Here is a 25,847-nt window from a genome sequence, read left to right on the forward strand (position 1 = left end):
CATCAAGTCCCGGAACCTCCCGTACACCGTCAGGGACGTCAGGACCATGACCAAGGCATGCCAGGTCTGCACAGAATGCAAACCTCGCTTCTTCCGCCCTCCCCAGGCTCGGCCCTTTGAGCACCTCAGCATGGACTTCAAGGGGCCCCTGCCTTCCACAAATCAGAACTTCTATTTCCTCACAGTTATAGACGAGTACTCCTTCTTCCCTTTTGCTATCCCTTGCCCAGACACTTCCACGGCCACCGTCATCAGGGCACTGACACAGATCATCACCATGTTCAGCTACCTCGCATTTATCCACAGCGACCGGGGGTCTAGCTTCATGACTCACGAACTACGCCAGTACCTGACAGCAAGGGGCATCGCGACTAGTCGCATGACTAGTTACAACCTGAGAGGTAATGGATAAGTGGAATGAGAAAATGGGGTGATCTGGAAGGCAGTTATCCTGGCCATTAAGTCAAAGGGGTGGTCCGTAGAATACTGGCAGGACGCCCTTCCTGAGGCACTCCATGCCATTTGGTCACTCCTGTGCACGGCTACCAACGAGACCCCTCACGAACCCCTGTTTTCGTTCCCAGGAGATCGACGACAGGAACGTCTCTCCCACATGGCTCGCCTCCCTGGGACTGGTGCTCCTGCGTAGACACGTGTGGGCACAGAACCCCGAGTCAAGCAGGTGTTCCTCCTTCAAGGAGTCATTCCTCCTACGCGATCCACAACTATGCCTACGTTAGGTTCAGCAGCGGCAGGGAGGACACCGTCTCAACCGGGGACCTGGCGCCAGTAGGAGCACCCACCACAGCACAGCACCCTAGAGCACAGGACCACGCCGGCCTGACACCACCCCCCCCCCCAACCCCAGACAGCTATGGGACAATCAAGACCCGCTTGGCACCAAGGACTCACTACAACTGTGGGGGATGAACCTGCCCCCCCACCCATCCAATGAGACACATACACCTCAACCCTGTCCCACCTCTCCACGCTGCACCATGCCAGCCACTCCGGCCCCCGCCCATAGCCCCCGCATACCTTCACCAACCAGTGACCAGGAGCCAGTCCTGCGATGGTCGCAGAGACTCCGATGGCCGCTGGACTGTCTCAATCTGTAAATAATGTGTATATGTTTTGGGGATCTGGGGAGACCACTGACTGCAACTTTCCCCCCCAGGACAATTTTAAAGGGGCTGAATGTGGTTGTATTACCACTGGCCTACTGCAGGGGGGACCTCTGTACCTTCAGAAGAGCACAGGGACAACACCTGGCCGGCTGTAAATCAGCTGACTCGAATGGACGGCTGTCAATCACCCTCTGGGATATCAGCCAGAGCCTGCCCTTCATAGCTTGCCAAAGCATTCCTCACAGCTAGCTCCGTGGAAGTTTATGTCGAATAAAGCCTGTTGAACAGACTTGTTTGCTTCTGTTTGATAGCGCACAACAGACTGTGAACCAAAGAACGTTTCTGAACTTACACACACATTAGATACATATGTGCTTAGAATTAGATGGGAGTTAATTAATTTAAGTTAAGTAAGTCAATAGTGATGTTAAAATTTGATTCTATTTTCATGTTTATAGATACAGGTAATTAAAAGCAACTTTTTGTTAAAGTAACCATTTGTCTTGGTGAATTTCTATTGCTGCTGGGTTTATGGGTCCTCTAGGCTTGTAACTCTTCTCATGGGCAGTGAGAATACCGAACGACCAAAGGAACTGATCACACTAAGCATTGAGACTCTCAATTTGACTAATATTTATTTATTTATACTTTTATATATTTGTCCTGTGGATGTATTGCTGTCTGTATGCATGTTATGCCTGGTTGTGTGTCTGCGTGTTTAGTAACTTGGACCGGAAAACACTGCTTCGTAAAGTTGGACTTGTGCAATATAGGCTGAGAATAAAATTGAACTTACAAAGAAAGCTGAACAGATATTCTTGGGAAGTTTTCTGAGATGATTGTGTTGGTGCGCCCTCCAGTGGCTCCATATGTGAATTTCGATGACTCATTTCCCAATTTGCAGTGAGGAACCAGAAGCCCATGTTGGTCCAGGAGATCCAACACCAGGACCCAATTTATCAACTCACCACCTCTGATGTGTTACAGCTCCCATTGCTGAGCTTTGCACAGTGAGTTCAATTGATGCATCTTACAAGAAATGGAGTTTAGAAAATGATGAAAATTGTGTATACTTTAAAAAATTTTTTTTAAAAAAAGTATAAATAATTTGTAATAAAATATTTGTTAATAAATTAAAATATATAATTTCATTTCACCATTGTAATTTCAGGTAGGCTTCTCCAAAATGACCTGGTACAAGTTTAGTCATTAATGTGGTGGCATGGTTGGCACAATGCCTTTACAGCGCAAGCGATTAGGTCAGGGGTTCGAATCCTGCACTGTCTATAAGGAGTTTGTATGTTCTCCCCATGTCTGCATGGGTTTTCCCCGGGGTCTCAAGTTTCATCCCACCCTTCAAAACATACCGGGGGGCTGTAGGTTAATTGGGTGGCACGGGCTTGTGGGCTGAAATGGTCTGTTACTGTCCTGTGTGTCTAAATTTAAATATAAACTGTGCACAGCACCTACACTGAAATCAGTATGACTTCCTTAAGGAAGAACATTTTTAGAACACAAGGTAACAGATATTTATTTTTAATACTTTTTTTTAAAGTAAAAATAGAATTGTGGATTTTCTAGAATTTAGTGAAAATTGATTTTCATGCAGTTTCATAATTTTGTTTGGTTTATAACTTTTATTTTAAACAATCTTTGAACTTTCTAAATCTTTTTGTAATTACAGTACAACATTCAATGTTTTTTAAAAAAATAGAACAGGATATCTAAGACTGTTCAACCTGAAGAAGTGAAAATAGATAAACAAATGAATATTCAGTAATAGAGGACAATCTATCTCGAGATAGATTTTGTTTTGTTTGAAGCTATTCTATCTGGTCTTATGGATCCTAATTTGTGGAAAGCCAAGTTTTGAAGCAAATAAGGACAGAGAGACCTTCATTAATTTAAGAGTTACTTTTACTTTATATGATAGAACCACAGAACATTACAGGACAGAAAACAGACCTTTTGGACCTTCTAGTCTGTGCCTAACTTTTATTCTGCCTAGTCCCACTGACCTGCACCCAGTCCATAGCCCTCCATACCCCTCTTATCCACGAACCTGTCAAAACTTTTCTTAAAAGTTAGAATTGAGCCCATATTCACCACTTCATCTGGCGGCTCATTCCACTATGCTCTACGTGAATAAGTTCCCCCTAAACATTTCTACTTTTACTCTTAACCCATGTCCTCTGGTTTGTATCTCACCTAACCTCAATGTAAAAAGCCGAGTTACATTTACTCTATTTGTACCTCTCATAATTTTGTATACTCAACTCAAATCTCTCTCATTCTTCTACGTGTTTCAACTTGAATTCATATGTGTGAGTTCTTAGACAACACATGGATGAAGGAAAAGGATCTTTACTTTAAAGGTGTTGTAAACAGCACCATGAGGCATGCCATGAGGTTGCAAGCCTCCATTACAGATCTTGCATACTGTGTGTCAGCCCCCTGCTGGCAGCCAAGTCTAATCGAACAGGAACTATAATCAAGGCCTTGCTAGTGGCCCTGTAAACTTGATCATTATCATTACACAAAGCTCCAGGGAATAAAGTTCTAACCTATATAATCTTTCCTGTAACTCATTTGTTGGTACCAGCAACATCCTAGTAAATCTTCTCTGCACTCTTTCTATCTTATTGATATCTTTCCTGTAATTAGGTGAACAAAACTCCATACAATACTCCAAATTTGGCCTCACCAATGTCTTATACAACTTTGCATTAGCATCCCATCTCCTGTACTCAATACTTTGATTTATAAAGGCCAATATGTCAAAAGCTTTCTTTACAACACTATACATGTGTGATGCCACTTTCAGGGAACTATGTATCTGTATTCCCAGATCCCTCTGTTCTACTGCACTCCTCAGTTCTCTACCATTTACCATGTATGTCCTTTCTTCTCCTTCCAAAAAGCAAAACCTCACACTTGTCTGTATTAAATTCCATCTGCCATTTTTCAGTTCATTTTTCCAGCTGGTCCAGATCCCTCTGCAAATTTTGAAAGCCTTCTTCACTGTCCACAATACCTCCAATCTTTCTGTCATCTGCAAACTTGCTGATCCAATTTACCACATTATTATTCACCACTAGTCACAGACCTCGAGGCTGAGCAGCAATCATCCACTAACACTCTATGCCTTCTTCTGTATAGCCAATATTGAATCCCGTTTAGTACCTCACCATGAATACCAAATGTCTGAACCTTCCTGTCTAACGTCCCATGTGGAACCTTGTCAAAGGCCTTACTAAAGTCCATCTAGACGATATCCACAGCATTTTATTCGTCAAATTTTCTGGTAACTTCAAAAACTACAAGACTGGTTAAACATGACCTACCATCCACAAAACCAAGTTGACTATCCAATCCAAATACTTGTATATCTTATCTCTTTTATTCCAATAATTTACCCACTACTGATATCAAACTCACCAACCTATAATTTCCAGGGTTACCTTTAGAGCCTTTTTTAAAACCACAGAACAACATGCACTACCCTCCAATTCTCCAGCTCCACACCCAAGACAAAGAACATTTTAAATATTTCAGCCAGGGCCATTGTAATTTCTGCACAATCCCCCGCCCCCTCAAGGTCCAAGGGAATATCTTGTCAGGCGCTGGGAATTTATTCAGCCTTATTTGCTTTAAGACAGCAAGCACTTCCTCCTCTTTAATTTGTTTTGGTTCCATGACCTCACTGCTTGTTTTCCTAACTTCCCTCCTCTCTGTGCCAGTTTCCTGAGTAAATACTGCTGCAAAAGAAAACCCATTTAAGATTTCTCCCATCTCTTCTGGCTCCATGCAAAGCTGAACACTCTGATCTTCAAGGAAACCAATTTTGACCTTGACTATCCTTTTGCTCTTAATATATCTGTAGAAACCCTTAGGATTTTCCTTCACATTGTCTGCCAAAGCAGCCTATGTCTTCTTTTAGCTCTCCTGATTTCCTTAAGTATTTTCTTACATTTTTTATACCTCATTTGCTCCTTGTTGCCTATACCTGCTGTACATCTCTCTCTTCTTCTTAACCAGATACTCAATATTCCTTGAAAACCAAGGTTCCCTTAGCCTTTAATCCTGATAGGTACATACACACTCAGCACTCTCACAATTTTCCCTTAGAAGGCCTTCCACTTATCAAACACATCCTTGCCAGAAAACAACTATCCCATTCCACACATTCTAGATCCTTTCTCAATTTCTCAAAAACTGGCCTTTCTCCAATTTAGAATCTCACCCAAGGACCAGATCTATCCTTCTCCATACTTAACCTGAAACTAATGACATTATGATCATTGGACTCAAAATGTTTCCCTTCACATACTTCTGTCACCTGACCTGTCTTTTTTCCTAATAGGAGATGAGTATTGTACTCTCTCTAGTTGGAACCTCTGTATATTGATTTAGAACACTTCCCTGAACACATTTAACAAACTTCAAGTCATCTAGCCTTTTTACAGTTTAGGAGTCCCATTCAATATTTGAAAGTTAAAATCTCCAACTATCACAACTTTGTTTCCTGCAGCTATCTACTATCTCTCTACAGATTTGCTCCTCTAATTTTTGCTGACTTTTGGGTGGTCTATATATAAATCCATGAGTGTGATCATACCTTTCCCATTCCTCAGTTCTACCCATGTAGCCTCAATATGCAAGCCCTCTGTCTGTCAAGTCTGAGTAGAGTTGTGATAATTTTCCTGATGAGCAATGCCACTCCTTCCCCTTTCATCCCTCCCACTCTATCGTGTCTGAAGCACTGGACCCTGGAACACTGGCATTCTGGTTCCCATTCCCCTGCAATAAAATGAATGGTTGAAGTAAAAATTTGCTTTAAAAACTTAACACAAAAATATATTTATTTACCACGTTGCTTACAGCACTCAATATTGAAACCTGGAACTCTACTTTCCACTGCACAAGTATACTGTAACACTGCAATATTCTAGTATGCTGTTGGTCAAGATCAAAGTAAGTCCACCTCTGCACAAGAATTTACATCTCTGCAGAAAATTAGCAGTTGTGTGAGGAAGAGGGGATGGCAGAGAGGCAATATTTATATATATGTGCACTACAGGAATATAGGCAAGCTGTAGACGTGTGTGACATTTAGGTCATAATGTTGATGACGTCTGAGGAATACTTCCAAACAATTCTACAACTGAACCACTCCCAGTGAAAGGTTATGTCATTATTGCCTACTTTAAACAGTGGACTCCAGTCAAAAAATGTACGAGTAAATATGTCACGGATAGTGGCCAGGAGTCAATATAAAAAGATGCAACTAGAAAGAAAAATAAGATCACATGAAATGTGGTTCAAAAAATACAATAATTACAAAATTTATGACTCCAGATTTCCTGGAATTGTTATGAGAAAAGAAGAATCAGTTCGGAGACAAATAACTGAAGGTGAAGTTTACAGAATGAATCAGAAACTGGGAAAACAGAAAACAAATATCAAACCTTTTTTACCAGTATGTCTCAAAAGGTAATGCAGATTATTGTAAGGAATACTAAATCATAATTTTTAATTCAGTATTTGAACCTTCTAATCCACTGAGTAAAATTTTGGTAACTTGCATTCTGGACCTCCACATAATACTAATGGAAGGATGCAATTAAGATTGTGAACTTGCAGAAAAGGTTCACAAGTGTGCTTGAGGAATTAAGAGAGATGGCGAGGTTGGGAATGTTTTCCCTGGAGCACAAAGACTGGTGTGATCTTATAGAGGACTATAAGGTCATGAGGGGATGGATGAGATGGATGGCCACAGCTTTTCTCTCCAGGAGAGGGGAGTCTAAAACTAGAGTCATAGGTTTGTGAGAGAAGGGAACCGGAAGGTGTTTTTTCACACAGAGGGCTGTGGGTATATGCCACAGGAAGCGGTTGAGGCAGGTACAATTACCATGTCTGAAATATAGTTCATGGATAAGAAACCTTTAGAGGGATATGGGCCAAACACAGGCAAATAGGATGAGCTCAGGAAGCTGTCTTGGTTGGTGTGTATGAGCTGGGTATGAGAAGGCCCCTTTTCTGTGCTGTATAACTTTATGCTTCTAAGCTAATTTTTAGCTGCCATTCGCAACAGGTGCCCTTTGATCATTTTAACTGCACAGGTTTTTTCTTAAAGTCTCTAACCCTCAAACTGCTTGCTCTGTAGACTGGAGGGAGTTGGGCGTGGATTGGAGACTTGGAAGGAAACCACATTGTTTTCCAAGTGGCCTAGTGGAGGACCTCTGCTCCTTTACATTCCCTGGGGAAAGGTTTTCCCCTTACTTTTCCAGTCTCTTTTTAAATTAAAAAAAATTTAGACAGACAGCACAGTAACAGGCCATTTGGGCCCACAAGCCCATGCCGCCCAATTACACCCAATGAAAGGAAACTGGAGTCCTTGGAGAAAACTCACTCAGACAGAGGGAGAACGTACAATCTCCTTACAGCACAGGATTCAAACCCCAGTCCCACTCGCTGGGACTGTAAAGGTGTTGCGTTAATCACTACGCCAACCATACCCCTCTAGCAATCCCCCACGACCACAAATTTTACAGTTGATTATCCCGCATTTGGGAACATCAAAGGCATCAACATACCAAAGTCCAATGGGTAGCCTCATCCTGAGAGAACCACCTTATTGATCACAATCTCTCCCCTGCCAGGTAAGTCTTTTTGCTTCACAGCAACATTTGGCCTGATTTCATCTAGTAAGGAAGCTTTCTTGTCCAAGCTTCTGTTAAAATCCATCCAAGATCTCTCTGACATCATGGGCTCCTTGACGTGCATTAATCATGATATCTCCCTCAAGTAGGTCTTGTGCAAATCATATCTTACCCTTGCTTCACACTCTATACGTGAGTCGGTCTCTGGAGACAAAAAATACTGCTGATGCTGGAATCTGGAGCAAAATGTCTCTGCACTGATTCTATGTTTATTCATTGAAAAGAGTCTTGTGTCTCAAAAATACGTGCATGCACTATGATGTGAAACTTTGAACCATGGTGCATAGCTTTGCTGTGCAGATCACCTATTGCATTGGTTGAGTACTTTGCATTGGTAAATATGAGGCCTATGCTTGGTTAAGTTCTCCAGCTCCCATGTAAAACTGAAGTTCCCCAATGACATAGTCAGATAACCATTTGAACACATGGATATAGAAAGCAGAAGGACTTAGAAATTCTAACTTGCAGCACCACGTCAATTTATATTAAAAAATCTTTGGTAATGAAAATCAAGAGTTTACTCTTGAGTTTGCAAATTCTGCAGTTTTTATTCCACATTCCCTGTGCATCTCTTGCATTAACCTATGGAGACACCTGGCCTACATAGTGGTGCCTAATTAAAGTTTTTTCTGTGATTTTTACCAGTGGATGTTGTCATGATAGAGTGCTAGTGATACTCTTGACAACTAGTCGGAGTCAGAGACGAGTTTGTTGCAGCTAGGTTGGATTCAAGATGGATGCCTCCACATGGTTATGAGTTCTATAGCTAATAAAGTATAGTTGTTTTAAAAGAACCCAAGTTTCTTTATTACAATAAAAGAAAGATCATATGGTACCAGAAGTGAGAATCTGACAATATCAGCAGAAAATATGGAGAGTGTAAAGACTCCTGATTCTGTAAATTAAACTGGAAATGTCGACCTTGAGTGGAGTCTGTTCAAACAAAGATTCATGCTGTACCTGCAAGGCATTGGAAAACCTGATGCAGGGAAGATTGCACTGCTACTTACCATGGTGGGAGCTCAAGCACTAGAGATTTTCAATAAATTTTTTTTGTCAAGGCATAAGGCCAGGGCAAGTTCAACAAGGTTATTGAGATGTTTGATGAACACTGCTCATCAAAGGAAAATTAAACATTCAAGAGGTACGAGTTTCACTCCAGCTGTAGGGAGAGAGATTTGAATCTTTTTTAACAGACTTGAAATTAAAAGCAAGAATATGTAATTTTGGATTGCTGCAAGATTCAATGATCCGTAATCAAATTGTGTTTGGGATTATTGATAATAAAATGAGAGAGAGGTTGCTGTGAGAGACAGAGCTTACCTTAGCTGGAGCTGTGAAGATATATCATGCCAGTGAATTAGCTCTGCAGTACACAAAAAAGTTCAGGGAGAGTGCAAAAGCCAGCGTAAATGAAGACAATGCTGCAGCCACAGTGTGTGACCACACACACAAACAAAAAATGAGATATAGGAAACAACAAAAAGATGAAGAGACATTCAAGTGCAAACAATGTGGCACTCAACATGGACCAAAACAATGTCCGCCTATGGAAAAGACAGTAATAAGTGCAAAGGGTAGAATCATTATGGAAAGCAATGTTTTACCAAAGGGAAACAAAACAGAAGTGAAAGCATGCACACTGTACACACTATAGAACATAGATTCTCAAGTTGGGGATGGGAATATTTTGGGAAATAATTAAAAAGTTGATTTGAAAAAATAAACTCATTATGTTGGTGTGAAAGATGTGACTTGGCCACACGATCAATACAACACAATTGTGGTAACTTTCAAGTAAAATCACTTTGTTCTTTTTATTTTCAAAACAGTTGATTTTGCTCTTCTGATGTTTCTCTACTGTTTCTCTTATTTTAACTGTTGTTATCTCTGGTTAATATTATATTTTTTCTGACCGGTTTTATTTTCCATTCCAAATTATCTCATTGACGTTGAGGATTCCAAATGATCTCAACAATCATGTCTCCATCCATACCCCTTTACTTTTTCAGTTCAGTAGTGAGTGACACCTTTATCTGTTTGTATCTTTGTGGATTAGCGTATTGACGGGGGTGAGGGGGTCCGCCCCAGGCGCCAGCCTGAGGGGGATGCCAAAATCAGAAAAAAATAGGGACCCCAGAAAGTAAAGCATGAGACTCGTGTAATTTTGATGCACTCTCTGTGAGAAAAAATGTCAGAAACTGCACTAGTTTGTTTTTTCATTTTTTGTTAGAGTCCATATTCTTCCTCTGATTCAATCATTACTTTTATTACATTTTTCAATTCTAAGATATAATAAAATATTGATTAATCTGTTTCAGGGAGCTCGCACTGTTGTATATTCAAAATGAGAAGACCAAGCAAGGAAAAGGTTTGTCAATATTCAGTGGAGTTTTTGGAAGTTTGGGTTTTTACCTGCTGTACATGATGAATGCGTACCTTTTTTCCTATTATGCCCATAGACTTTGACAAATGAATCAACGAAAGCAGGCCATCTTGAAGTTCATTTGAGGGTAAAACATCCTAACCATGTCAATTCAAAATTGGAATATTTTAAATCGCTGAAATAGAAGTTGGAAAATAGATTAAAAAATCACTTCATTATTTGCTGTGCAAACTACAGCCTTGAATCGTGCCCTTGAAGCTAGCCATGAAATTTCTCTGCTGATAGCAAAACATGGGAAGAATCATACGATTGGGGAGGACTGATTAAACCCACAATATCATTATAGTTCTGCAAAAGGAATGACAAAGATGTCCGAGCAATGCCATTGAGTCTGCAACAGAATAGATGACATGGGTCAAGATGTTGAAAAACAGCTTACTGAGAAGTTGAAATCATGAAAGTTCTCAATACAACTGAATGAATCTACCATATGGGACAGCGAGGCTCTGTTATTGGCATACGTGAGATTTATTGATCAGGAAGTGTTTCAAGAAGAGATGTTGTTTTGTGAATCAATGGAAAGAACCACTACTGCGATTTATATCTACAGTAAATTTAAAAATTATTTAGATGAAAATGAAATACCAACAGGAAACATTGCATCTTGTGCTGCAGATGGTGCACCTGCTATGAAGGGCAAAAAAATCCCCAGGATGTTTAAAATTAATGAAGGATGAAAATCCAAACTTGTTAGTTGTGCATTGTGTTATCCACTGAGAAAACATAGTTGCCAAGAAAGTTTCCCCTGTTCTACATGAGATACTGCATTCTCTGATCAAGTATATCAATGCTATCAAAGCTAATGCCAAAATGTGAACGTCTGTTTAAGGAGTTTTATGTCGATAAAAGTACAGAACATGTGAGATTATTGCTTCACACTGAAGTAAGGTGGTTGTCAAAGGGAAACTGCTTCAAAAGGATTATGGAACTATTTGATCTCAGCAGTCTGAAGAACAAACCTGAAATGAAGCTCTTGTTAACAACAGATGACATAGCTTATGTGAGTTACTTGATGGACATTTTTGAGAAATTAAGTACATTGAACAAGCAACTCCAAGTAGACACTCATTGATGCAAAAACAAAGATATTTTGATTCATGACACTTCTAGAATTATGCCAAAGGATTATTTCTGCAAGAAATTTCAGTCATTTCCATTTGTTGAATAAGTGTGAGGTAACTAATGCTGCTACAAACATCATTTCTGACCATTTGAAAGTGTTGATTACCGGCTTCAATTATAGATTTTGTGATTTAAAGGCAATGGATTTTCCCTCTTTGTTAACTCAGCCATTGCTGGTTGACATCTGAAGTTCCAGTGCAATACCAAGAGGAGTTATCTGAGTTGCAACCTGATGAATCTGTTCAAATGATGTGGCTGTCTAACGAGATTGAAAAGAAATACCCAAACTCGACTACTTTAGCAAGGGAACTATTGATACATTTTCCATCATCTTATTTAATAGAATGTGGCTTCAATGCTGTTAGTGATTTGCTACAAGCGAAGAGAAACTGACTGGAAATTACAAAAGTGTAGATTTAAGGTTGAAACTAAAAGAATTAGTCCCTCGAATCAAAAAAATCTAATTTTCTCTAAATTTAAACATAGTATAGTTTGGGTAAACCATTGGAAAACAGTGGGAGGATTTACCTCTTTCCAATTTAATAGTATAGAACTTCTAGCCATTAGTGTAAGAAAAGCAATCATACGATCCGCAGGAAGAGATAAATAAGTCAAATCTATCATAGGTAATCCAAAAATTGCAGTAATGGGATGTGGTTGTAAATCAATATTCAAAACAGTAGATATAATGGAAAAAAATTTCCTTCCAATAATTCTGTAAAGAGGGACAGGACCAAAACATATGTGTAAGGGAAGCTATTTCCAATTGACATTTATCACATATAGGATCGATATCAGAATAAAAGCGATGGAGTTTATCTTTAGACATATGAGCTCTATGAACAACTTTAAACTGTATTAGTGAATGTTTTGCACATAGAGAAGAAGAGTTTACCAGTCGCAGAATTTTATTCCAATTTTCATTAGAAATATGAAGGTTGAGTTCTCTTTCCCAATCATTTTTAAACTTTTCAAAAGTCCCAGAAATTAGAAACTCTGTCTATGAATCCCCTTCTAAGTTTGAGTTAACCTGGCGACCATTTATTCAATATTTTCATTTGTGGTGAGTTGATCTGGCTCTGTTTTCTTTCTATGATTATGTATGATAATTGGGCTGTAAGATGAGATCGGAGTGATCGGCGTGGTTTAGCTATATCTAGGTTTTTTTAAAAAGTTTTTTTTAAAGCTTTTTTTAATTCAGATTTGTTTTTTCTTCTTTTTTGGGTTTTTTTTTCTCTTTTTTCATATATTGTTATTAATTATATCTTTTTTTTAGAGATAGTTCACACCCTAAACTGATCAAAAAAATTTTTTTTAATGATCTATTTTTATTCTGTAATATTATTGTTTAATATCTCTGTATTAATTCATTACTTACTATGTATTTTTTTATATCTCTTTGAACTGTATGTGTTTATAAATTATAATAATAATAAAAAGATTGAAAAAAAAGAAAAAGAATCAAAAAAATCTGCAGCCAGCATCAGGGGCAAGGTTCCAACTGAAGTGACGACAATTGTTGAATGCATGTTTGAGATGGTTGACATATTGAAGTAGTAGTTGAATATGTGTTTCAATGTATTCTCGACCTTAATTGCATTAATACTTGCAGTAAATGATTTAATTAAAACTTCTTTTGAATATATAACTTTTTTTCCACTAACGGTGGAGGATACATATTTTTTGGAAAAGTTAAAGTGGGACATAGGCCAAAAAACATTGAGATCCACTACTATAGAAGAAACTTCCCACAGAGATACACATTTCATTGGCATGGTAGTGCTGAAAGATTATAAACCAACAGACACTGAACAGCCAAGCATGAATAGAGTCGAGAAGAACAAGTGGACTGTGTCATTACATACAAATGGAACAAATATTGCTTTCAAGCTGAATACAGGGGCAAAGATCAATTTGATCTGTCAGTGCGACATCAGGGCAATGAAGATAAAGCCATACATCTATGCAAATCCTGTACAGCTCAAAGCCTACAATGGACAGAGCATTGACACGAAAAGTACTTGTAAACTCAAGGTGAAAGTTAAAGATTAAAGAGCACCGCCTCAGGTTTGCAGTAGTCCCAGATGGACATGAATCACTGCTTGGTGACAAAGCATATGAAAACTCAAGCCTAGTCAAGAGGCTATATTATCAGCGACAATGCACAGAACAGTGTAGAGGAAATACTGGATCAATTTCCAGACATCTACAAGGGGTTGGAGTTCTACTATTCACTATAAGCTATAGTTAAAGAAATAGTTAAAGGAACAGCCAGTAATGCATGCACCAAGGTGGGTTCCAGCACCACTAAAAGAAAGCTTAAGTAGGAGCTCGACCAAATGACAGCACTAGTGGTCAAAAAGTGGAGGAGTCCACAGAATGGGTAAATTCAATGGGGAGAGTGAAAAAGAACAGTGACCTGCACATGTGCATGGACCCAAAAGACTTGAATGCCAATATAAAGAGAGAACATTATCATATTCCAACCAGGGGTGAAATTACAAGTGAGATGGCCAGTGCAATTTTTTCACCAAATTGAATGCATCCCAGGGAGGGCTTCTGGCAAATAAAATTGCATGATGATAGCACAAAATACTGTACACTTAATACACTATTTGGCCAATCCTTCAGTTTGAGGATGCCTTTTGGAATTTCATCAGCTCTGGAAGTGTTCCACAGGACAATGAAACATATCATAGAAGACATAAATGTGGTACATGTGTACATGGATGACACGATCCTATGGGGATCCACACAAAAACAACACAACAAGAGGCTCATTAAAATACTACAATGCATCCAGAAGTATGGATTAAAGCTAAACAGAGAAAAATGTCAGTTCGGTGTGAAGGAAATCATCTTTTTGGGAGATAAACTGTCAGAGACAAGTGTGGAGCCAGACAAGAGCAAGGTGAAAGCAATTTTAGAGATGCCCAGACCCACTGACAAAAAAGGATTATTGAGTGTGCTAGGAATGATCAATTTCATTGATAAATTCATACCAAACTTCTCTTCCAAAACAATGTACCTAAGGAACTTGTTACAGGACAAATGTGAATTCAAGTGGACAGCCAATCACGAGGATGAATGGAGACAAATGAAGATCATTCTAACTACAGAACCAGTGCTTATGATATTCTTTGATGCATCCAGAAGGACAAAAATATCTAGACTCTTCAAAAGGTGCCGTAGTTGTGGGAGAAGATTGGAGACCAGTAGCATATGCATCGAGGACAATGACAACATCTGAATGTTGATATGCACAGATGGAGAAAGAGTGTCTTGGTCTGGTCAATGGACTTGAGAAATTCCAGTTACTTGTATGGACTGCAAACATATGCGGCAGAGGCAGACCACAACCTATTAATAGTGAAAATCAAGAAAAATCTCAATGAAAATTTGCTGCAAATCGAAAGACCGATGAAGTTACAACATTATGACTTTGAATTGGTGTACACACCAGGGAACCTTATTGTGTTGGCTGATGCATTATCTAGGGCAATGACGCAAAGTGAAGTACACAATGAGAGTTCCACAGAGACAGATGTGAATCTCCAGGTGACCCTGATCACAGAATCTCTTCCTGTATCTGATATGAAATCCAAGAAGATCACAGCTGAAACAGAAAAGGACACAGGTCTACAGGTCATCAAAAATCTGAATGAAGGATGGCCTACATGTGAATGTTAGCCATACTACATCAGAGCTGAGCTGAGTGTTGACAATAGGCTTCTACTGAAATAGAGCACAATTGTCATCCCTCAATCACTACATCAAGAGATGCTGAAAAGGGTGCATGAGGGGCACCTTGGAATAGAAAAATGTAAGAAGGCCAGAACTGCTGTTTATGGTCAGGGATAAATGCAGAATTGATTCCAGCTGTGAGACCTGTTTGAAACATCATGCAAAGCAGACATAAGAACCCATGATAATAACTGACACCTGCAGAACCATGGCAGAAAGTTGAGACTGATCTGTTCCACATGGATGGAAATAATTACTTCCTGGTTATTGATTATCTATCAAATTATCTGGAGATTACGCTTAACCATATAGCCATATAACAATTACAGTACGGAAACAGGCCATCTAGGCCCATCTAGTCTGATCTCCTCTAGTCCCACTTGCCTACACCCTACCCATAACCCTCCATGCACTTATCCAACTCTTTCTTAAATAACAAAATTGACCTTGCCGCAACCACCTCTTCTGGAAGGTCATTCCACTCAGCCACCACTCTCTGAGTGAAGAAGCTCCCTCTCATGTTACTTCTAAACTTTTTTCCCCCTAACCCTTACCTCATGACCCCTTGTTTCAATCTTACCTACCCGCATCCTCCTAATATGTCTGCTGCTGTGTGATCAAATATATGAAATTGATCTCTGAAAGACATGGAATTCCTCAAATTGTCTACAGTGACAATGGACTATGCAACTGCTGTAGAGAATTCTAGAACTTTCCAGAATGGTATAGTTTTCGACATCTGATGACCAAGACTGCATCCACAGTCAAACGGTAAAGCAGAGAAAGGAGTTCACATGGTTAAACAGTTGCTCAAGAAAGTACTAGACTGTGGGTCAGATCCATATCCAGCTCTATTGAGTTACAGAGGTTTGCCACTTGAACATGCCATGTCACCCACTGAGCTTCTGATTCTGATGGCCCTAATGCTTTATCTAAATGTTCAAACATCTCTCAACAAACTAAATACAGCTGTTGCTCACATATGCATCACACTTCCCTACTCTGCAGACCCAAACAAGAACAGAGATGTTGAAGATGTTGAATGAAAACAAAAGCATCTGGAATGGAGACAAAAAGCAAATTATGACAACAAGCTTAGGGCCACTGGCAGAACACGATACAGTGAGACTCAGAGATTCCAACAAAAAGGCTACTGTTCTGGAAGTAGTAAATCCAAGATCCTACATGGTCAGAACAAAGGATGGTCAAATACTGAGAAGGAATCAAAAGAGCCTGCTGAAAACATAAGAGACATTACAGGCAGACAAATACAAGAAGATCCAGCCTGTACATCAACAGAGGAAACACCACCAGTGCTAGATAATAGTGGACCAGCAGAGCCGACACAAGCACCTGTGTTAAGAAGATCCACACATGTGGATGCAGCAAATAGACTGAATCTCTAAAAGAAAAAGAACTGCAAACTTAAAAAGTTTGTGCTGCCGATGTTTGTGTTTATGTTTGTGTTGAACTTTAAATTGAAATGAATACTGTATTAGTGTGTCATGTTGTTAGATTAAACGTCTCAAGGAAAGTTTATAAATTCTGCAGTTTTTATTCTACATCCTGACCTGCACAGTGGTGTCTAATGAAAGCTGGCAAGCTCCTTCTATGATTTTCACCAGTGGATATTGTAGTGATAGAGTGCTAGTGATACTCCTGACCACTAGAGGGAGTCAGAGACTAGTTTGTTGCAGCTCGGTTGTTGCAGATGTATGACCTGTAAATAAATTAACCACATACTGAATAACTTTCACCATGAGAACAGTTCATCTCCATGTGATTTTCAGTTATGAAGATGATAGTTTCAGCTCACTCACTCACTCAATCCACTGTCTTTTGCTAAGCCAGAGGTAGTGAATTGGTTGAACAAAACACAACATGTGTTACCCACCCATATCAGCTCCCTGGTTGCTGTTTCCTGAAAAATATTAATGATTGTAACTCAAAAAAGTGAAACTGCCTCTGTGGAGTTGTTGGGATATGAATCTTGAGGGGCATTCATCGTGACAAGCTGGATTTGAATATTTCCTTCTTGAGTCAGAACTTTCACAATCCCTCTCAGGATAACTTGTCAACTATACAACTGCAATTGGTTGACACCCTAAATTATCAGGTTTTATTTACACTAAACAACTTCAGTAGACAGCTCTATCTCTATAATTAAAAAAAAATATTAGAGATTCTCAGGAGGTATATCAGCAGCTGTAGAGAGTGAGGTTAACATTTCTAATTGTTGACCTGTTAGTTAGTGTGGTACGGTTGGCATAGGGGTAGCACAGCACTGTTACAGTGACCTGGGTTAGAATCCTGTGCTGTCTGTAAGGATTTTGTACATTCTCTCTCTGTCTGCATTGGTTTCCTCCGAGTATTCTGGTTTCCTCCCACCCTTTAAAACATACAGAGGTTCTAGGTTAATTGGGTATAATTAGGTGGCATGAGCTTGTAAGCCAGAAGGGCCTGCTCCCGTGAAGTATGTGTAAATTAAATTGAAATGGATTCTCTGATAAACTAATGAGAATTTAAAATAACTATAGTTTGACTCATTTCTGGATTGCCTACTCATTGTTATTCTTAGCATGAGAGAAATATTGAAGGCCAGATAAGGATCAGAAAGGACCTCAACATGTGGAGAATTGATGTACAGCATTAGAATGAATAGATGAGAAGGGATAGGGTTGGGGCAGGGGATCAGACAGTTGACTGACTGAGATTGATTTGACGTTCTTAACCCAGAAAAAAAATAATTTGCTTACTGTGCCGGAAATGCTAATACTGTTTAGATGAGTCTAGAATATTGGAGTCTTCCAGTGGAAGGTTGATAAAAGACCATCATCAGTTCTCTGAGTGAAGAAATATTGAGTCATCCCTAGCAACTGCTATGCCATATTTATTGGAGAAGCTTGCAGTTGGTAGTTCTTTCCCTCATGGTTCAAACATGGGATTCTGATGCTGAGCGCATTGGGTATGTTCCCATGATGATAGACATTCCCACGATACAGGACGTCCAACTCATGTGCACAACACTGGAAAATGCTGTTACTTCAAGAATGGCTGCTTTGGCAGTGATGGATGGGAATGCAGAGGGGAGAGAGAAGGCTCCCAGGATCTCAGAGAAGGAAATGGACAGGCCATGGACTACATGGATAACACATGTGTTAAATGGTTGTAGAGATCCTCCAGGTTTATAGCCAGGTTCTCCTGGCAGGAGATTCCTGTTATGTCTTGTTCCCAGAACTCCATTTGTTCATTACACTTTCAAACTTGGCTTTCAGCCAGATTATTTTCATACAACAGGCCATCTGCTGCCAAGTGATACAATGTCTGTTTTATACATAGAACATCATGTCCTGGTGTGTGATTCAGCAAAATAATTACAAATAACATTCTTGTGCTTCTAACAATATAGATCCTCAATTTTTTTTTAATAACACATCAAAAATAAATTTTAAAAAATCTTTCTTAGGTGATTTGTTTGAAACTTCATTGAAGTCACATTATAACTTGGCATGGCTCTTACAGTATTGCTCATTTTTCTTGCTCTGGGATGTTGTATTTCCATTTTGTCGATTTGGAAGTGGTCAACGCTCTCCATTTTGATTGGTGTTCTGCGTTGGAGCTGTGGTGCCGGTAGGGTGGCCATTTCCAAATTTCTAAAAAGGACATGGTCACAAATTACCATAGGCACACAGCGTGTTTCAATATATATATATTATATATATCTTTTAAAATGAAATTTAAACCATATTGCAAAAACAAAAAATGCAAACCCACTGTGTGTATGATATCCTATGACCATGTCCTCCTTTTGGAATGGCCATCCTAGGTGCCGATGACTCCTTATGCCTGTGGTGGCCAAACATGCCTAACGTCAGAGCCACATATAATAAACTTCAGATGTTTGAGAGCCACAAGACATGAAAAAATATTACACTTTTTTACTCTTGCACGCACAGTTTGTTACAACCATTTTATATAATTTTTTTTGGAGAAAATTTTAAATAATGATGATAGTTTAAGTGAAACGTGAGTTGGGAGAGGGAGCTGGATGGGCACTATTTTCCAGAAGTCATCAGCTACGTGTGAGTTATCTCACACCCAATATTTTGTAGGACTTACCACAATGAGCGGTTGACCCAGGAGGAGGTAGCAGTTGCCTCCTGCCTGGTTTTTTTTTCTTATTAATTTTTGGATTGAGGAGTGAAGGTTTTTCCTATTTTTAATTTTTTTTTTATATATATTTTTTTGTAGTTCTAGGAGGGGATAAGAGGAGGGGGTGTTTTTTTTTTCTTTCTTTCCTTTTTTTTCCTTCTCTTTTTTTGTGTTTTTTTTAAGTAATGTTTAAATTTAAATTTGTTTTTTTAAATATTTACGGTTTTAATAACTTTATTAAGCATAAGAAAGTATTTGATTGTTTAAAAATTAAAAGTTGATGTGGTTTTTTTTGTAAAGTTTATTTAGTAGATAAGGAATATTTGAAATTTAAATGTGAATGGGATGGATAAGCTTTTTATTCTTTCTTTAACTTCAAGGTGAAAGAAGTGGTAATTCTGGTGTATATTATTTTATTATTTTAGTTATAGAACGAAGGGAATAATGGTGAAAGTTATAAATTGAATTGTACAATTCTTAATGAGGCTTGAATTTTGTTTGTGGTTTATGCTTCATTTGTTGAAGATATAGTTTTTGTTGTAGATGTGTTTTTATTATTTGGATATGTGAATTTTAATGTAATGATTGGGGATATTTAAATGTGGTATTGGAGCTTTTATTGGATAAGTATTCAAGAGTAAAAGGGAAAAATGGTGGAAGAGTACTAAAATTGAATTGTACAATGCTTAATGAGGTTTGAATTTTGTTTTAAGATGGTGGTTTATGTGACTAATATGATGATAGATGTGAAGTTAGTTGATATTTGGTGAAGGTTTATTTCTATAGAGAAATTGTTTTTTCTTTTTTTTCATGCTTCAATTCTTTTTTAAGAATTGATTATTGTTTAAGAATTTTTGATAGATAATATTACTAATTTTACTAATTTTTTATATTAAGTTTGAGTTAAATACATGTTTTATCTTGACTCCGTTTGTTAAATATATGCATTTAAGTTTGATTTAAATATGTTTTTAAGTGTGATATCTTAGTATTAATTACTTTTCTTTTTGTTAGTATTTTAATCTGTTATGTTTTTGTTTTTTTTTGTAAGTCGGTTTTTTTTCTTACATATATTACTAACTTTATTAATTCTTCACTCTTTATTTTGGGGGAATGGGGGTTGGACTAATTTGAGTTGGGTTATTAATGTTATGTAATAATTATTGGGGGGGTATAGTTTATTTAGATTACTGATGCTGTATTGTAATTTCATTAACTTATTTTTAATTTTTTTAAAATGTAATCTTATATTTTATTCATGTTATAAAATCTTAAATAAAGTTTAAAAAAAACAATTTTATATAAATATTAAGATATACATGTACATAATAATATTTTTCATGTATGTACTTTTTAAACTGCTAATTTGTGTTACTTTTAATAATCATAAATGGGGCCTGTAGTTGTACTGTGCATCCTATCAACAACCGTGCAGTCGTTGTAGTGTTTACTTCCTTTCACTGGCATATTCCCAAGATCGTGTTATATGACGAGCTCTCCACTGGCCACCGTGACAGAGGTGCACCAAAGAAAAGGTAAATCTCTTGGTGCCTGCCACATTGACCACCGCCAGTGGGCTGATATCGCCTCAAACCGTGCATCTTGGCGCCTCACAGTTTGGCGGGCAGCAACCTCCTTTGAAGAAGACTGCAGAGCCCACCTCACTGACAAAAGGCAAAGGAGGAAAAACCCAACACCCAACCCCAACCAACCAATTTTCCCCTGCAACCGCTGCAACCGTGTCTGCCTGTCCCGCATCGGACTTGTCAGCCACCAACGAGCCTGCAGCTGATGTGGACATTTTACCCCCTCCATAAATCTTCGTCCGCGAAGCCAAGCCAAAGAAGACTGGCATATTAGTTAGTCATTGTCTTACTTGACACGCAAATGCAATAAATGGTTGGAGAACTTGTCATTCGGTGGCAAAACTAGCAATTTCATGTCAAAAAGGACCTCAAAATAATGCGGATTTCTCAAATTTTAAGAAGGAATCTCCATTCAGATGGCAAATGCAGGCAATAAGATACCTAGGTGTACAAATAAACAAAAATCTAGGCCAATTATATAAACTCAATTATAATCCACTAATGAAAAAATTACAGGACGATTTTGAGCATTGGAAAGATCTACCACTAACACTGATAGGAAGGATAAACTGTATTAAAATGAACATTTTTCCAAGGATATTATACTTATTTCAGGCACTGCCAATACAACTGACAGAAAAATTCTTCAAAGAGTTAAAGAAAATAATAAGGAAATTTTTATGGAGAGGGGGAAACCGAGGATAGCACTAGATAAATTGACAGAATGGTATAAACAAGGAGGCTTACAATTGCCAAACTTTAAAAATTATTATAGAGCCGCACAATTAAGATACCTATCAGATTTTTATCAAACAAGGGAAAAACCAGACTGGACGAGATTAGAATTAGATAAAATAGGGGAAAAGATACCTGAACACATATTATATAAATGGGACGAAAAATTGGTACAACATAGAACTTCTCCAGTATTACATCATCTCCTCAATATTTGGAAGAAGATCCATGTAGAAAGAAATAAAACAAATTATCAATTACCAAAACTAATATTGACGCAAAATAAGCTACTCCCTTTTACAATAGACAACCTTTCCTTTAGAGAATGGGAAAAAAAAGGGATTAAAAGAATAGAAAATTGTTTTTCAGGAAGTAGATTCTTATCCTTTGAACAAATGAGAGATAAGTACAATATAACTGGAGATACAGCGCTGGCATATTACCAACTGAGATCCTACTTGAAGGATAAATTAGGAAGCAATCTGAGTTTACCAGAGGGAAGTAACCTTGAATATGTGATTACAGATACAATGTTAATCAAAAGATTTATAACAAATATGTATATTAAACTGCAAGAAAAGGAGAATGAGGAAACAAATGGTAAAACTAAACAAAAATGGGAACAAGATTTAAATATAAAGATAAAAAAGGAAACATGGGAGAAATTATGTTCTGGAACGATGAGAAATACAATAAATACGAGGCTACGTATGATACAATATAATTGGTTACACAGACTATACATTACACCGCAAAAGTTAAATAAATGGGACCCAACAGTATCTGATAGATGTTTACGATGTAAAAAAGAAATAGGAACAACAATTCATGCAATCTGGACATGTGAGAGAGTAGAAAAATTTTGGGATGATCTCAATCAGATATTAAATAAAATAATAGAAAACAATATACCAAAGAATCCAGAGATCTTTCTCCTAAGTAACATAAAAAACAAAGAATTTGGAATTGATTTGGAGGATGCACAAAAAAGATTTGTTAAGATAGCCCTAGCTGTAGCAAAAAAATGTATTATGTCAACCTGGAAATTGGAAGATAATTTAAAAATACAACAATGGTATATAGAAATGAATAAATGTATTCCATTAGAAAAAATAACATATAGTTTAAGAAATAATATTGAAATATTCGAACAAGTATGGGAGCCTTACATTAAATACAATAGCGAAAACCTACCGGGGACAAACATTACCTTAGTTGATGGAAGGAGAAGGAAAGAAAAGAATGGACTCTGTAGAATTTCTGGTGTATTTTTGTTGAATGACAACATTGTCTGACTGAATTAATGCAACCTAGATTGTATACATAAAATGGATGAGGGGGGGGGTGGCTTGGGAAGAGGGGGGGGGGAGAAAAAGTCACTGTAAATGTGTGAAAAAGAAAAAGTGTATATCATGGCTATTGTGATTTATGGTGTGAAAAATAAAAAAATAAAAAAAAAACATGTGGAGAATTGATATACAGCATAAGAACAAATAGATCAGAACCAGAAAGGATCAGGGGTCAGACTGACTGAGATAGTTTTAACATTCCTAACCCAGATGTAGGCAAGAGAAAAAAAAAAGTAGTATCACTCAGTAGCATTTTCTCTAACTTTACTTCCTTCTCTTTCTCAATGGTTTCTCCCTTTACCTCTCTTTCCACCACCCATACTTCCTGTCCTATACTCTATCACCTCTGCCCCTCTCCTCGAGCTTCTTTCTCCTTTTATATACATAATCTTATCTATTCTAACTTAAACATTGACTGACCACTTCTACTCATTGATGCTGTCAGATCTGCTGAATTCCTCCAACAATTCTTTGTTCACTATTATAATCTCTCCAAGAGGGCATGAGAGGCCAAGAGGAATTTTATCAAATGCAATGAGATGTAATTTTTGATTAATCAAAAACGTTTAATTGTTGGTCACATTTGTTTTGTTTCAAAAAGTGATCAGGTCCAGGGTTCAAATCCTGTGCTGAGTGAAAGGAGTTTATACGTTCTTCCCATGTCTGAGTGGGTTTTCACTGGGGGCTCATTTCCTCCCACCCTATTGGGGGTGTAGGTTATTGGGGTGTAAATTGGGCGGCATAGACTCGTGGGCCAAAATGGCCCATTACCAAGCTGTGCAGGTTTAAGTAATCCATAGAACAGGGTGGTTTTCACAAGGAAGGTTCCATGGAGACCGGATCCAATATGGCGGCGCCCTTGCTCAGCAGCTCAAACTTTGAGGGTTTCGGACTCCATGGAAGTAGTAGACTAATGCAGGGCAGCAGAGCAGGTCAGTAACACTATCCTCCCTCCCTGCGGAGCGGGAGAAGCCTGGGAGAGGATCTTACAGGATAGGAAAACAGCAGCAGGCTAGGCTCCAGCATGGGGCTTGGTAGCCGAAGGCCTCTCTCTAGGCCACAGGTTGCTGCTATCTCTAAAGAACACTCTTTTGCTTCTCTTTCTTGTCTTGTCTCTTTCTTGCCTTTGTGTGCCTTCACATGGAAAATAAAGTGAACAATGTGTATTTTATGCACAAGACAAATAGAATATTGATCCTGATCCACATGCATATTATTCAGAAGATCTGGCATTCTTTTTCCTTTATGAAATATTTGTTAATATTTAACTTAAACCCAGTTATTTTGGTCCTTGAAGGAGAATGTCACACAAACTCTTGATAAGGAGGAGGGTCTCCCTGGTGTTATGTCACAATCCTGTTATTAACCAATAAGTGTTGGTATATGTGAGCAACATCTTTATTTAGTTTGTTGAGAGATGTTTGAACATTGAGATAAAGCATTAGGGCCATCAGAACCAGAATTTATTGTCATGAACAAGTCATTAAATTTGGTGTTTTATGACAGCATCATAGTGCAAACGTTCATATTATAAGCATCTTACAACATTACTATAAAAAAATTTAAAATAATAGTGCACGAAAAGTAAGGCAGTGTCTTTCATTCATTGATTATTCAGGAATATAATAGCAACACTCTTGTGTTGCTGAGTGCTCGTCTTTAGGCTCCTGTACCTTTTTCCCCAATGGTAGCAGAGTGAAGAGGTTGTGGCCTGGGTGGTGGGAGTCTTTGAGGATAGAAGCCACTTTTTTAAGACACCGCCTCATGTAGAAGTCCTTGAAGGAGTGATGTCTGGAGCCTGTGATGTTGCAGGCCAAGTTAACACCCCTCTGGAGTTTATTGTTGTCCTGAGAGTTGGTGCCTTCATACCAGGCAGTGAGGCAAGCAGCCAGAATGCTCTCCAGGTACACCTGTAGAAGTTTATGAGATTCTTCGGTGACATACCGAAATTCCTCAGGCACCTCTCAAAGTATAGCCGCTGGCGAACCTTCTTTGTGATTGCATCAACATGGAGGCTCCAGGACAGATCCTTGGAGATGTTGACACCCAGGAATTTGAAGTTCTTGACCCTCTTCCTTCTTCCTTCTGAAGTCCACTATCATCTCCTTGGTTTTGCTGATGTTGAGCGCAAAGCTGTTATCATAACACCATTCAACGAGCTGATCTGTCTCCCTCCTGTACACTTCCTCATGGCTGTTTGTGATTCTGTCGACAACTGTAGTGAGATCGGCAAACTTGTAGATAGCATTGGATTTGTACTTGGCCACACAGTCATGAGAGTGAGTAGAGCAGTGGGCTAAGTATTCATCCTTGGAGTGTGCCTGTGTTGATAATCAGTGAGGAGGAGACGTTGTTTCCAATTCATATTGACTGTGGTCTTCTGAAGAGAAAGTCAAGGATGCAGTTGTAGGGTGGGGGGGGGGGTGCGGGTATACAGAGGCCTAGAGTTTGCAGCTTCCTGACCAGCACTGAGGGAATAATGGTATTGAAGGCCAAGCTGTAGTCAATAAAGAGTAGCTGTATGTATGAATTGCTGTTTTTGAGGTGATCCAGAGCTGAGTGGAGAGCTAGCGATTTTGCACTGACTTATTCCAACTGTACCACTGTCAAGATACCACTTCTCCCCTGACTAGAAATTTTCGATTGTACTTGAATCTTAAGATCCAAAAATTGGAAGAATTCCATAACGAAAAGGGTAAAGGCCCGTCCATGCAGAAGGAGAATTGTTGCTAGGCTTTCTGAAGACTTCTTACCATATTGCAATTTCCCACAACATTAATGAAAGAAAACATCACCTGATCTCACAAACGTCATTTCAAGCAGATGAAGAGTGCCAAAGTGCTGCATGGCATTTGTATTTCTAA

The 25,847-nt window shown here is 38.5% G+C and overlaps 1 protein-coding gene, 1 long non-coding RNA gene and 1 pseudogene across 6 annotated transcripts in view; 1 reads left to right on the forward strand and 2 right to left on the reverse strand.

Moving 5' to 3' along the window:
* The window catches only part of LOC138758073 (uncharacterized), a 46,391-nt gene extending 29,704 nt beyond the window's left edge, over positions 1–16,687 (forward strand). For 2 of the 3 annotated variants that reach the window (XR_011354123.1, XR_011354125.1), the window contains 3 exons: positions 6,486–6,620; positions 10,171–10,220; positions 10,312–16,685. This is a non-coding gene — a long non-coding RNA (uncharacterized lncRNA). Of the gene's footprint in view, positions 1–6,485; positions 6,621–10,170; positions 10,221–10,311 lie in introns of all 3 variants that reach the window. The other variant, XR_011354124.1, reaches the window with a different exon arrangement.
* Positions 1–25,847, reverse strand: part of sh3d19 (SH3 domain containing 19) — a 255,194-nt gene that overhangs the window by 206,424 nt on the left and 22,923 nt on the right. The window lies entirely within an intron of this gene.
* LOC138759647 (U1 spliceosomal RNA) lies at positions 7,651–7,797 on the reverse strand (annotated as a pseudogene).

Source organism: Narcine bancroftii, chromosome 3, assembly GCF_036971445.1.
Source record: "Narcine bancroftii isolate sNarBan1 chromosome 3, sNarBan1.hap1, whole genome shotgun sequence".
Lineage (NCBI taxonomy): Eukaryota > Metazoa > Chordata > Chondrichthyes > Torpediniformes > Narcinidae > Narcine > Narcine bancroftii.